Source organism: Podarcis tiliguerta (assembly GCF_965153285.1).
Source record: "Podarcis tiliguerta genome assembly, chromosome: 8".
Taxonomy (NCBI): Eukaryota; Metazoa; Chordata; class Lepidosauria; order Squamata; family Lacertidae; genus Podarcis; species Podarcis tiliguerta.
In genome coordinates, this window is record NC_139541.1 from 61372961 (window position 1) to 61385918 (window position 12958).

Sequence of the window (12958 nt, forward strand, 5' to 3'; positions counted from 1 at the left end):
TCAGGACCAGCTTGCGCCTGGCACTTGCCCCAGAGAGGTCATCGGAAACAGACATGTGACAAGAGAGGCTGCCACAGGCTTCACCCTGCTTAGCACACATTTCCTGGTTATCGCATCAAAAACCTCTGCAGCAGATGGAGTTGACAGTGAAGCCTGCACACTAAAGACTTTGGGTAGGTTTTATGAGTCAACCGATCTGTGAACTTTCTTGAAACAGGATTGTAGTGGTAGCAAGCTACCTTATGAGTCAGACCCTTGATCCATCAAGCTCAGGAATACCCCCACTGGCTCTCCAGGAATGGCTCTCCAGGGTTTCAGGCAAGGAATCTTTCCCAGCCCTACCTGGAGATGCTGGCAGTTTGAATCTGGGATCTTTTGCATGCAAAGCAGATGCTCTCCCATTGAGCGACAGCAAATTCTGGTTCAATACGTTATTTGTATGGCTGTGATGATGCTAAGAGTGTGCATTCATGGTCCTGCTGTGGCATGTGTAACCAGTATGGTATCCTCCGGATGTTTAGGGCTACAACTTCCATCAGCCGCAGTCAGGGATGATGGGAGTTGTAGTCCAGCAACATCTGGAGAGCACCATATCGACCACAATCCCCCCTGCACCATCTGCCTCAGGCAGCTGATTTGGGGAGCCATGTAAGGGCAGAAAATGTTTGTATTATTGGTTTTTTTTTACTGCTTACAGGATTTTCTGCCTCTGGTGCCAGATATTTTGGCTGGACTTGGGTGCTATACAGTGTGACTGGCTTGGACAGAGGGCTTTTGCTGCTCCTGCTCAGTCAGCAAAATATCTATATGATATCATTGCCCTATATGATATCATTGCCCTAAGGCAGAGATAGGGAGCCTGTGCCCCCCCCCCCCCCGGAAATTGCTGCACTACAACTCCCATCAGCCCCAAAGTTTGGCCATGCTGGCTGGGGGCTGATTGGAAGTGGAGTCCAACAACACTGGGGGGGGGGCATCGGCTCCCCACAGCTGCCATAAGGGCATGAACTAAATCTAATCTGGAATCTAAATTAATTTTGTGCACAATGCTTCAAATCACATGTGATGCTAAGCCAAACCATGGCTCAGTGAACATGCGGACTCCTGGATAAGAGATCACGTTAACTTTGCTTTTTTTCTGATCCTGCGCCTACTGCATGGTCTGGCTTATCTTGTTGTCTGAACCTGGGCTTGTCTCCTCTAGACAAACCAAGAACAACCTTTGGTTGCTATAGCTTGTGGCTTGTCTGGTGTGAGACAAACCATGAGCCCAAGATCAGATGACATGCTCACCATGGCTTAGCTTGCAGCAACAACAGGACTAGAAGAACATAGGAATATACCTGGAACTGAATCAGACCCTTGGGTCAATCTAGCTCAGTAGTGTCTACATGGAGATGTCGGGATTGAACTGGGGACCTTCTGTATGCAAAGCTGAAGCTCTACTACAGAGCTACAGCCCTTCCCCAAGGAGAAACAAAGCAGATACAATCTCCTCTCCATGATCCTGCACACTCATGAGTTTGCACCAAGCCATGTTTTGGTTTAGCATTACGTGCAAACCAGGTCAATCCTCCCACCTCCACCCCAGATTATTTTTGGAGTGCACTTTGCACAGCCTGCCCATCCCTCTCCTCTCCCTCTCATCAACAACATCCAGCAAGGAGCATTGGGCAGGGTAACTGATATTCGAAATATGGAGAGCCGGGGAGAATCGCTCACCTTGGGAAAGTGGTTTCAGACGGTAGCATCCCTGGGTGGAGTGTCATGTGCACCCTTTCCCCAAGCAGCATCTGATTACTCAGCGATAGGAAGCTTCTGTAGGCTGAGTGTTTTGAATCACCCCAGTTAAAACCCCATTGTCATCGACAACAAGGGAGAGCTTCATTTGAAGCAAATAGAAGAGAACGTAAAACTGGGCATGTAAAGAAAACAAAGACACAAAGAGCAGGCTAGCTAACACAAGTTACAAGGAGCTCTTAATCCACTTCAGGTGTCTCCTTGTTCCCATAGCCAGAGTGCAAACAGCAAGCACATACCCCACCCAGCATGGGCACGCTGGAATCTCAAGTTTCTGCTTCCAGCAGCCAAGGCGGGGCAGCGAGGTGGCGGGGCACCTTCTTTGCTAAGAGATGCTCTTAGATGAATCAAGTGTTTCTGGAAACCAATTAACATACACCAGTTATATATTTCACATGTAGATAAAGAGTTGAGTCACCATGTCTGGGGAGAAGGTAGGATGAGGGTTTGGGACTTTTTTGTTTGGAGAAACAGTGAGTAAGAGGTGGCAGGGCAGGAGCTGGAATAATTATGCATTGTATGGAGAAAGTGAATAGAAAAAAGTTGTTCTCTTTCTCTCCTAACGCTAGAATTTGGGGACATCCAAGGAAGCGGAATGTTGGAAGATCCAGGACAGATAAAAGAAAGCAAATTATTCACGCAGTATGCATAGCTACACTTGGGAATTTGCTTCCACCAGAGTCAGTGATGGCCACCAACTTGGATCTCTGTAAAAGAGGATTAGACAAATCCATGGAGCAGAAGGCTATCAATGGCTACAACTGGAGGCAGTAATGCTTCTGAATATCATTTGCTGGAAACCACAAGAGGGGAGAGTGCTCTTGTGCTTGGATGCTGCCTGCAGGATTCCCACAGGCATCTGGTTGGCCACTGTATGAGCAGGATGCTGAACTAGGTGGGCCATGAGCCTGATCCAGCAGGGTTTATGCAAATCACTGCTGAATTACTGCCACACTTTGCATGCTTCTCTTTGAGTGGGTGTCTGAGGGTGGTTGAATAGTTCAGGTGGGTCTGCATCCATTGAGTGAACTACCCCCCCTTCTTAGCAGATGCCAGTAGGGCCTGATCTGAAGGCATGTGACACACCACCCTTGTGGGAGATAAGCAGTTCTGGGCTCTGTCTGTACCTGGGCGGGTGGCTGCCTGCAAACCTGGTATGTGCCACACTGAGTTCCATGAGGGAAGTAAGTTAGGAGTCTTAGGGACTGGAGGGGGAGGAGGGATTTGATTCCCTTCACATTTCAAGGTGAACATACCTAACCCACACTTTCTGAAAGTATCTGAGAACGGAATGAAAGCCATCCTTCAAAATGTGCACTTCTCTGAATTTTGCAGTGTGGTGTTCCAGCCAAGAACAAAATGCATAAACTGTGCATAAATGTGCATATATTAGTGAACATAACACACACACACGAAAGCATCACATTAGGGGAAATTGCTTTGCAAAAATGTGTCTATTAGGCAAAATGACATATACATGTGTCTATTAGGAGAAATTCACAGTAGAATGCTGATGAATCTTCATGAGGACTTTTTTTTTTAAAAAAATTATACAGTGGTACCTCAGGTTACATATGCTTCAGGTTACATACGCTTCAGGTTACAGACTCCGCTAACCCAGAAATAGTGCTTCAGGTTAAGAACTGTGCTTTAGGATGAGAACAAAAATCGGGCTCTGGCGGCGCGGCAGCAGCTGGAGGCCCCATTAGCTAAAGTGGTGCTTCAGGTTAAGAACAGTTTCAGGTTAAGTATGGACCTCCGGAACGAATTAAGTACTTAACCTGCAGTACTACTGTATATATATAGCAAACTGATGTGGAAACATGGAGAACTGAACTTAAGATGGGGGTGGGGGTGGAGAGAAGTATGACAAACCATAACTGACATCCGTAAGTTGGAGAAGGGCTGTAGCCAATAGCTGAGCATCTGCCCAGCATGCAGAAAATCCCCAGTTCAATCCCCAGTATCTCCAGGTAGGGCTGGGAATGTTCCCCATCTGAGACCCTGGAGAACTGCTGCCAGTCAGTGTAGACAATACTGGGCTAGAAGGAACAATGTTCTGATGGTATGAAGTAGCTTCCTATGTTCCTATGACATACCCACCCCCATCCTTGTTTGGGATAGAACTATGATAAATATATCCTAAACGCTCTATGTAGAGATATCTCTGGACAAAGAAAGATGGGAAGAGTTTTTAAAAAGTAAGGGGAAGGGAATCTGGGGTGCCATGCAATTAGTTGGTGCTCAGGGCCCAAGGCCACCCTTTATCACAGCTCATATCAGGGGCAATTGCCTACCTCTTCTTCCCAACCTGGGCAAAGCGACTTACCTGCTGTTGCCTCCAAGATCAAGAGAGCTCAGTTAGTTATTCAGAGCTGCACCTTCTCTTGGCCAAGTTTCACTGCCAAGAAAGTGGTCATCTCTCACCAAGGATGTTGCTGCATTTTAAGCAGCACTGGGGAGGGAGGGAGAGAGGGGGAAAATCCCATCCATATAGTTGTATTTCATAGTCATATTTTCTCAGGTCACTTTCAGTCTCAAAGCTCTGTTGCAAATCTTTTCTCCTATAAGGAGTTTTAGTGTGCATGAGAGAGTGTGTTTTTCCTCCCCCTAAGCAGGGGTCAGGCACCAGTGTGCCTTCAGCCTAATTTCAGGCATATCACAAGGAGGGGAAGTGGGGTATAAAGAGGAAACAGGGTGCCTCACTCCCTTTCCAATCGGGCCTTGTCCACTTTTGGCCCTGGCTCCAACCACCTCCAATATCTGAACCCTGACAGATTACCCCCAATGGAAAGTGGTCCTTGAAATTAAAAAAAGGGTTCCCCATCCCTGCCTTAGATTATCCATTCTAGAACCGTGACTGCACAAACACCAGGCATTTAAAGAACATGATTTCCCTAAATAATTCTGGGAACTCTAGTTTGTTCAGTGTGCTGGGAACTGTAGCTCTGTGAGGGATAAACTCCACACACCTATCTCTCCTCCATCCAGACAAGCCAGAGGCCTTATCAGAGTTCAAAGATGTGTTCCAGCCAAGCAAAAGCACTTGCAGGGGCTGGCAGGGCCATGGGTGTGTGTCCTGCAGAGAGTTCATGGGGTTATTATGAGGTTAAAAACAGAAAGGAGGTAGACCCAAGAGGAATCAGTTCAAATGAAGCCAGCCTTCATCTGTATCTCTTTCCCAAGCAAATACTGTAAGAACCCAGTGATGAGCAGAAGGACTCAATGGAACATATCCAGTTAAAAGCCCAGTTGAAGCAGACATCAATTCTCGACTATTTAAAATCTCTTTATTGAGCCCGAGGCTCAATACATGTGTAAGGGGACCATAATGCACATCTTGGCGGTTGCAGTCCTTTAAAATAAATCTCTTGTAAAAGGGAATAGCCCCCCAGGGCATGGTTAGGAATGTAAGAGCTTACCAAATGCCAACAGCCGAGTTGTTTGAAGCACTCGAAACAGCCCCTTCCCCGTAAAAGAATATGCCAGCCTCTTCATCACTGTCTGAGGAGGAGCCAGAACAAGCTTTGTGGCCAATATGTAGGCGCATACGAATTGTTGTGCCGCAGCAGAACGAGGCCTATCTGCTTCAGCAGCCTGTGTCCCTTAGGAGCCAGCTGGATGCCTCTGGCTAGACCAGGGTGAGCAGCCACTCCCATGTAGGCAAGCTTCTGGGAACTGAAGACCATTGGTGGGCGGGGCCAGAATCAAAAGTGGGTGGAGCAATGGAAGTGATTCTTGCCTTTGTGCAGTGCGGCTATGTTCTTCCCAGTCAAAAGCCAGAGGTTTGCACACACATGCATACACACGCCTCTCGATCCCCCATCCAGGGAAACAAGAGGCATTTTCACAGGTCAAGGGCACATTCCAACCAGGCCAAAGCAATCACTTAGCACACAGAGCAGGGCGAATGAAGAGAGAGGGACTGTGGCCTGCAATGTCCCAAGGACTGGAGAGAGGTTCCTGGAGGGCCTGAGGTTCCCTACCCACAATGCTTTGATTCAGGACTCAGCTATACAGCTGCAAATAGAACATTTTAAGTGTGTTTAAAGTGCATTATAGAAGTGTGACACTAGATGGCGATGGCGAGCAAATTCAATATGCCATATTTTTCCGTGTACAAGACAATGCCCCCCCATTCATAGCTGTCAACTTACAGATTTGAAAATAAGGGACCAGCAGCCTTGAAAATAAGGGATCAGCAGCCAAAATAAGGGATTTTTGGAGCGCAGGTATGCTCAACTTCTGAGCTCCTCCGAGTCAAAGGCAGAAAGCCCAGCCAGCAGCCAAACAAAGCCTCGAGCGGTGGTTCCCACAGTGCCGCAACCTGGCAAAGGGGATGCAGAAAGGAAAACCACCGTCACCTCTCGCTGGGAAGCGCTGAGCAAAGGCGAGTCCCCAGGCAACAAGTCCCCTTGTTCAGCACAAGGCATGCAAGCTCCAGCCCCCAGTCATTCTTAGACTCCTTATTGGGTGAGCAATGCAGCCAAGCAACACAGTTGGAGCCTCCCTCCTCCCTGGCCAGCAGGGAGGGAGGGAGAGGAGCTGCTTCCTTTGAAACCTGGGAAATTTAAGGGACATCATCAATAAGGGACAGCAGCGGGACACGGCGCTGGGATAAGGGACTTTCCCACCAAATAAGGGACGGTTGACAGCTATGCCCCCATCTTATACACTGATTTATATTCTAAGTCTTGGGTGAGCTGGTGGCTCCAGCGAGTGCCGGACTCAGGGCCACGGAGCTAGCTTGAGAGGCGAGGCCTTGCTGAGGCGAGGAGGGAGCTTGGTCGTGGTACTGTCGGCTCTCACCAGCTGAGGTGAGGTGAAGCCAGATGCAAGCTGGAGAGGCAAAAAGCTCAACAGCTTTTTGATGATTTCCCAAAAAGGCTGAACAACTTTAAAATACTGATTTCTTAATTTTGGTCTCTCAAAAGAAGGGGTTGTCTTATACATGGGGTTGTGTTATAGACGGAAAAATATGGTACAGTGGTACCTCGGGTTACATATGCTTCAGGTTACAGACGCTTCAGGTTACAGACTCCACTAACCCAGAAATAGTACCTTGGGTAAAGAACTTTGCTTCAGGATGAGAACAGAAATCGTGCTCTGGCGGCACGGCAGCAGCAGGAGGCCCCATTAGCTAAAGTGGTGCTTCAGGTTAAGAACAGTTTCAGGTTAAGAATGGACCTCTGGAACAAATTGAGTACTTAACCTGAGGTACCACTGTATTTTTCAAAACTGTAAAGAAAACAACCATTTTCACAGCGTTTTTTATATGTGTCTAGATTCTAGCTCAGTCAGTAACATTAGTGAAGTGATTGGCAATCACATTGCAGATTTTTCTTTTTTTAATAAACATAAATTGGGGGCCGGGTGTGTGTGTGATTGGCACTGCAGGGCACAAGGCGGGGAGGTTTAACCCGCTCCCAGCAATGATTTCAATAAAAACCACCTTGTTCTCATGTGGCCATTAGCATTGTACAAAGCCATACAAAGTGTATCTTAATGTTTTATAAAATAATGCTAATTGCTGAATTGGGTTGTGTGTTTTTTTCTGGCCCCAAGGAAGGAAAAGGTTAAGCATCTCTTCCCCAAGTGTTGTAATGGTGATCACAATCTCTCCTTGCACCTGGTACCATAGTTGGTTGGTTTGCTAATCCTGTTGTGAGCATATCATGGAAATAAGCCTTCCATAGTAGCACCACAGTGATAAATATTATTGGGGAGAGGACTGTAGTCTGTAGGTGGCAGAGCACAGGTGCAGGGCCTCCATCTTAATTCCTGGCAGTGAAAAGCATTCCAGGGAGCAGATGATGGGGAAGGTTGTCCTCTACCAGAGACCCTGGAGAGCTGCTTCACAAAAATCATGCAGCGTGGATTTCTTTTAATAGACACATTCTTGTATGCAGTTTTGAGTTATGCGCACATTTTTGCAAAACAATTGCCCCATATACAATACATTTTTGTGTTATTTTCATGAATATATTCATTTTAACGAATATTTCCCCCATATATATATATACATATATATATATATGTATGTGTATATATATATATATATATATATATATATATATATATATATAACATTGTTCAGTTGGAGAACTACATCACCAAGTTCCAACAGGTGCAAGTTTTGACAGATAGCTGTGTTCTGGTTAGCATATTGTTTTGGGCAGTGCAAATGTGATAGCTTTGGTTTTAACGGAGAACCAAATTGAATTTCTCCCGAATCCCTAACCCTGACTAGCTGTTGGGAGTGGTAGAAAACTGTGGGGTAGGTTGGAGATCAGAGTGCACTGGAAGATAGCATGGCTATCTGTCTGGAACCCTGAGCAAGAGCACTCCAGGCTTCAACATGTTTTTTCAGGTCTCACTTGTATATTGCTCAGTTCTGCTTTACTTTTACAGATTAGCAACTTAAAAGCAGAGAGCCAATGGTGGAAAAGGAGGGGGAGAGCTCACCAAGCGACCACAGGCAGGTCAACTGGAGTGTCGTGTGAGGATAAATGAGATAATCTCATGTATGATTTCCCTGAGCTCCTTTTTGGAAGGGTGTGATAAATATAATATATCAGAGAAGCTCACGGAGCTGGCCTGAAAGAATCTTAGAGCGCGTCACAAGGTCTCATTGGTACTTACATTAGAAAAAGCAAATGCATGGCTTTCACTGCACAACTGGCTGCCTTCAGATCTTCCCAGCCCCCTTTTTCCAATAGCTCCAGTGGGCCTATTCCCACAGGAGTGCCCTACACCATTGCATTCTAATATATACATGCAGCTTTCAGCACACCAATAAAATGCAATGTCTGCCACACCTCTGTATATATCAGGTGCGGTGGGGAACCTTGTGGGATGTAACATCACTGTAGCAGTCAAGTACAACATTTCCTGTTTGCCCAGAGTGGACACACAGGGGGATGTTACTCCAGCCAGGAGGACTTCCTGTGACACCTGGTCTGGAGCATCCTCTCTCTGCGTGTGACCAGGTAGATGGGCATGACCCTGGGAGACCCCATATAAGGGCTAGTCACACAGCCATCTTCCCTTACTCTCCTTTTGCTGTTTCACCTTGTTCCACCTTGGTGATATTTTGCTGTCTGCTGGCCAGCAGCACATGGGCTCATTTGCCACATGGGATGAACCCACACTCTCTTCTGTAACTACAAGCCAAAGCCTACCTTCATGATCATACTGTGAACTGAATGTAAGTAAACTTCTTATTACTTTTAAGAGAAGACTGTTGTGTCTTTATTCTTTTTAAAAGGGAACAAACGGAATTTACCAGGAGCAATCCAATCTGGACAAGCCAGACTGGATTGCTTAACTCAAGAGATACCACCAATTAGCTTCCTGCACTATACGGAGGAATGTACTCTGCTACCAGCTCACTAGGGTGAGTGAGGAAGGATATTTTAAAATCAATATATCCTCTCCTACTATCCTCACCATTCCCACAAACCCTGGGCACTACAACTCCCATCAGCCCCAGCAAGCATACTCAATGGCAAGGGATTACGGGAGTTGTAGTCCAGCAACATGCCCAAAAGTTCCCCACACCTGATATGTATGAACATGGACTTGCTATAGGTTGACATGATAATGTCAGTAAGGTTTCTCCACCAGGGGCTACTGCAGCTGTGCCTTTAACAATCTGCTTGGTCACCACAGGTGACCAGGAATTCCATGCAGACAAGTGAGCAGGCTGGTGGAGAGAGGAGAGCATTCTCCATCTGTCTTCACCAGTCTACCTGGTTTCTATATCAGTGGTGCCACTGCTGGGCATTGCCCGGATGGCGTTGACCTGTGACAGGGCCTTATTGGTGGTGGTTCCCCATTTGTGGAAGGCCCTCCCCGGTGAGATGCATCTGTCTTCCTTCAATTTCAGCAGGAATTTAAAAACATTTCTGCATACCCAAGCATTTTATGGCTGAAAAATTCTGTTCTTGCAAACATTGAAAGTATTGCTGTGAGAGTAGGCAGTTATTTTTAGGTACTTTTAAAATATGTAGTTTAAATGTATTATTTTAACATTGCGTTTGCTGTCCTTAGCACCTTTGGGAGGAAGGGTGGGGTTTGAAGTAAATAAGTAAGTAAGTAAGTAAGTAAGTAAAAAGAAAGAAAGAAAGCAAGAAAGAAAGAAAGAAAAAAGAAAGATATAAATAGCCACGGAGGAAGGAAAGCCAAGCAGGCTTGCAGAGCAGAGATAGATGGCTACATCCTTCACCTGCCAATTCCCTTGGTAGAAGGCTTTTTTTTAGTAGTCTGCTAAGAGCAGTAGCGTACTGGTCTTGGATGGGGTGTGTGTGTCAAAGACCTGTTACTATTTCTGCAGCAGAGTCCCTGCAGGGACCTTGTCTCCAGTGTCCTAGAACTGGCCAGTCAGCATGAAAGCAAAGCTTTATAGTTGCTGTGATTCCAAGGCTAAGATTTGGGAACCCTGAAAACACAAGGTGCTTCCATTTCAAGAGAACGATGTGCAAGTTCTATTACATACAACGGAACTTTGTGGAAAATGCAAATTAAGCCCCTCTGAAAAGAAGATATTGGAGCACTCCAGATCATTTGCTCGTGTACATGCACAGAAAATAGTAGATCTAGCTGAAAGACAACACATGGGGATCTTGTTCCAATGCACCCCTAATTATTATCACTGTATAAATATAATATTGTTGATTAGTATTAGAAGGGACATGGCTGCTTTGTTGCCAGACTTCCAAGTCTGACCCTAAGTCTCCAGGTTTACCTGACTCCCTACAGGTGGCAGGTGGAGGGCTTGAATCTCCAAGTGCGAGAGAATGGACCTGCCCTCCTCGGCTCCCTTCTCCAGGGCCACCCCTGGGTCTCAGGTTTGGGTCCTGAAATCTCAGGATCTGGGATGCTCTTCACCTGGCAACTCTACGTGGATGTGACTATCATGAAGGGGCTCTGCACTTCTGATTTTGCCACTGCACTGCTGGCTAAGAGGGGCTAGTAGCCTGCATTTCCATGGGGGGTGGGCTTCCCTTCCTCAGCATCCAGCTCATTTCCATGCTCAGCGTGGAAGGCTACAGCTTCATAGCAGGCTCATAATTTTGTGAGCTCATTAATAAAGCTGGACTACTCAGAATTTGAAATGGCAATGTGAGCAGGGCCCTGAGATTGTCTGCTTTTGAGGTGGATCCCGGCAAATGCCAATCTCAGACACAACAGGATGGCAGCTGCCAAATTCAACACAGGGGGTGCGATTCAGCTTCGGAAGCTGCAATCCTCAGCACGTAGACCTGAGCAGCATCAGGTTTCAGGAGGTTTGCCTAAGAGTGAGAGTTTCAGCAAAGGCAGTTTCTCCCATCGCCACTTCAGCACCAAAAGGAAAGAAGCGACCTAGGCTCAAATTCTCCCTTCTCTGCAACTGCGAAAGGCCCAATCTTTAAACGGAGTCTGGTAACGCTAGTTCTGAATGATCCCCACGTCGAGAGACTGATAGAATTTCACCTGCTCCCACCCCCGCATCGTCAATTATTTTAGCCTTATTTCATGTCACTCAAAAACAGAGAGCCAAGTGCTGGTTTTAATAGCGGCATGGTGCCAATTGGCAAGGATGGACCATCTACCTTCCCTACAAATCAGGTCAATTGTGTTGCCATGGTAAAAGGCTGTGATCTCGTAAAGAATGGTATTATCAGATTATAAGCAGAACTAAGAGATTCCAGTCAGAGAAAGGGGTGGGGATGGAGTGCAGGCCGGGTGACAGGTCAGATGGGTTAGATCCCCTGTGTAGCTGTGCTTGGCAGGAACAACAACAAAAACCTCTCTCTCACACAACCTGTCACTTTTTCCTCTCGCACTAGAAGGAAGAAGAGAAGAGTTTGGATTTGATATCCCGCCTTTCACTCCCCTTCAGGAGTCTCAAAGCGGCTAACAATCTCCTTTCCCTTCCTCCCCCACAACAAACACTCTGTGAGGTGAGTGGGGCTGAGAGACTTCAGAGAAGTGTGACTGGCCCAAGGTCACCCAGCAGCTGCATATGGAGGAGCGGAGATGCGAACCCGGTTCCCCAGATTACGAGACTACCGCTCTTAACCACTACACTACACTGGCTCTCAAGGAGACAGACCAATGGAACTGGTAGGGCAGAAGACAGGGAGGTTCAATGATAGGGTGGAGCCAGATATGATGACAGGCAGCGTCACAGCGAATGAGAGGCAGAGCCAACTATAATTCTCATTTTCTCTCCATTCTCCTCCCAGCAGAGTTTGACAAGGGCAACCACGAGGCGGAGGTGGAGGAGGAGGAGGAGGGGGAAGCTGACAGCCAGGGCCACCTTCTGGTTATGTGTAAGGCAGGCGGGTGCAGGCTTGCTGAGGGCAGATTGCAGTTGCTTGGGGTGATGCCCCACAAGACAAGCCTCCATTGGACAGAGCCATGCTTCAAGTGGGGTTGTTATGATAGTGCAAAGTAAGGGTCCTTCCGGATTGTTCCTATTTTGGGGTGGATTCAAACACATACTGGCAAAGTGAGGTTTTACAGTTAAAGTTGATTTGGCACTCTGGTGCCACAAAACCCCTTCCCCCAAATACCAGACTTTTCACAATAAGAAAAGTAGTATGGAAATGCACTGGTAAGTATGGGTAAACACTTGCTTTGGCTTAATATCGTCCAGCCTCCTGCAAACATATCAGGATGAATGCTCAGTAAAAGTCTTGAAGCGCCCAGAGATAACCTTTAAGCCTTTGCCCAGCTTAATAGCTCAATATATCATATATATGCTCAATTGGTATGCATTGCAGGGGGTTGGACTAATAACCCTTGTGGTACCTTCCAGCTCTACAATTCTATGATCTACAGTCTATAATGTTGGTATACTTTGTGGGAAGAGGGTTTCCAATAAAAGGAAGTGCCAGCATGTTCAGTGTAGGTTAGGGATGAGGAATCTGTGGTTCTCCAAATGCGGCGGGACTCCAGCTCCCATCAGCCCCAACCAGCATAGTCAATGGTTTGGGATGATGGGAGCTGCATTCCAATAACATCTGGAGGGCTACAGGTTCCCTGTACCAGGTGTAGGTGGACCAAGTACTATCAAGATTTATTGGGTCACCAGTGACTTTAGTTAAAACCTTTCTGTTTCCTGGTCCTGGCTGGCTTTTTCTTCCTGTTGATCATGGCTGGGGAATTTGTG

At 46.7% G+C, this 12958-nt stretch overlaps 1 long non-coding RNA gene across 1 annotated transcript in view; it reads right to left on the minus strand.

Annotated features, from left to right (window-relative positions):
• Nucleotides 1–3435: 3435 nt before the first annotated feature.
• Nucleotides 3436–12958, minus strand: part of LOC310684880 — a 46914-nt gene continuing 37391 nt past the window's right edge. The window contains exon 4 of the long non-coding RNA XR_014514922.1: nucleotides 3436–4255. This is a non-coding gene — a long non-coding RNA (uncharacterized lncRNA). The remainder of the gene's footprint in view (nucleotides 4256–12958) is intronic.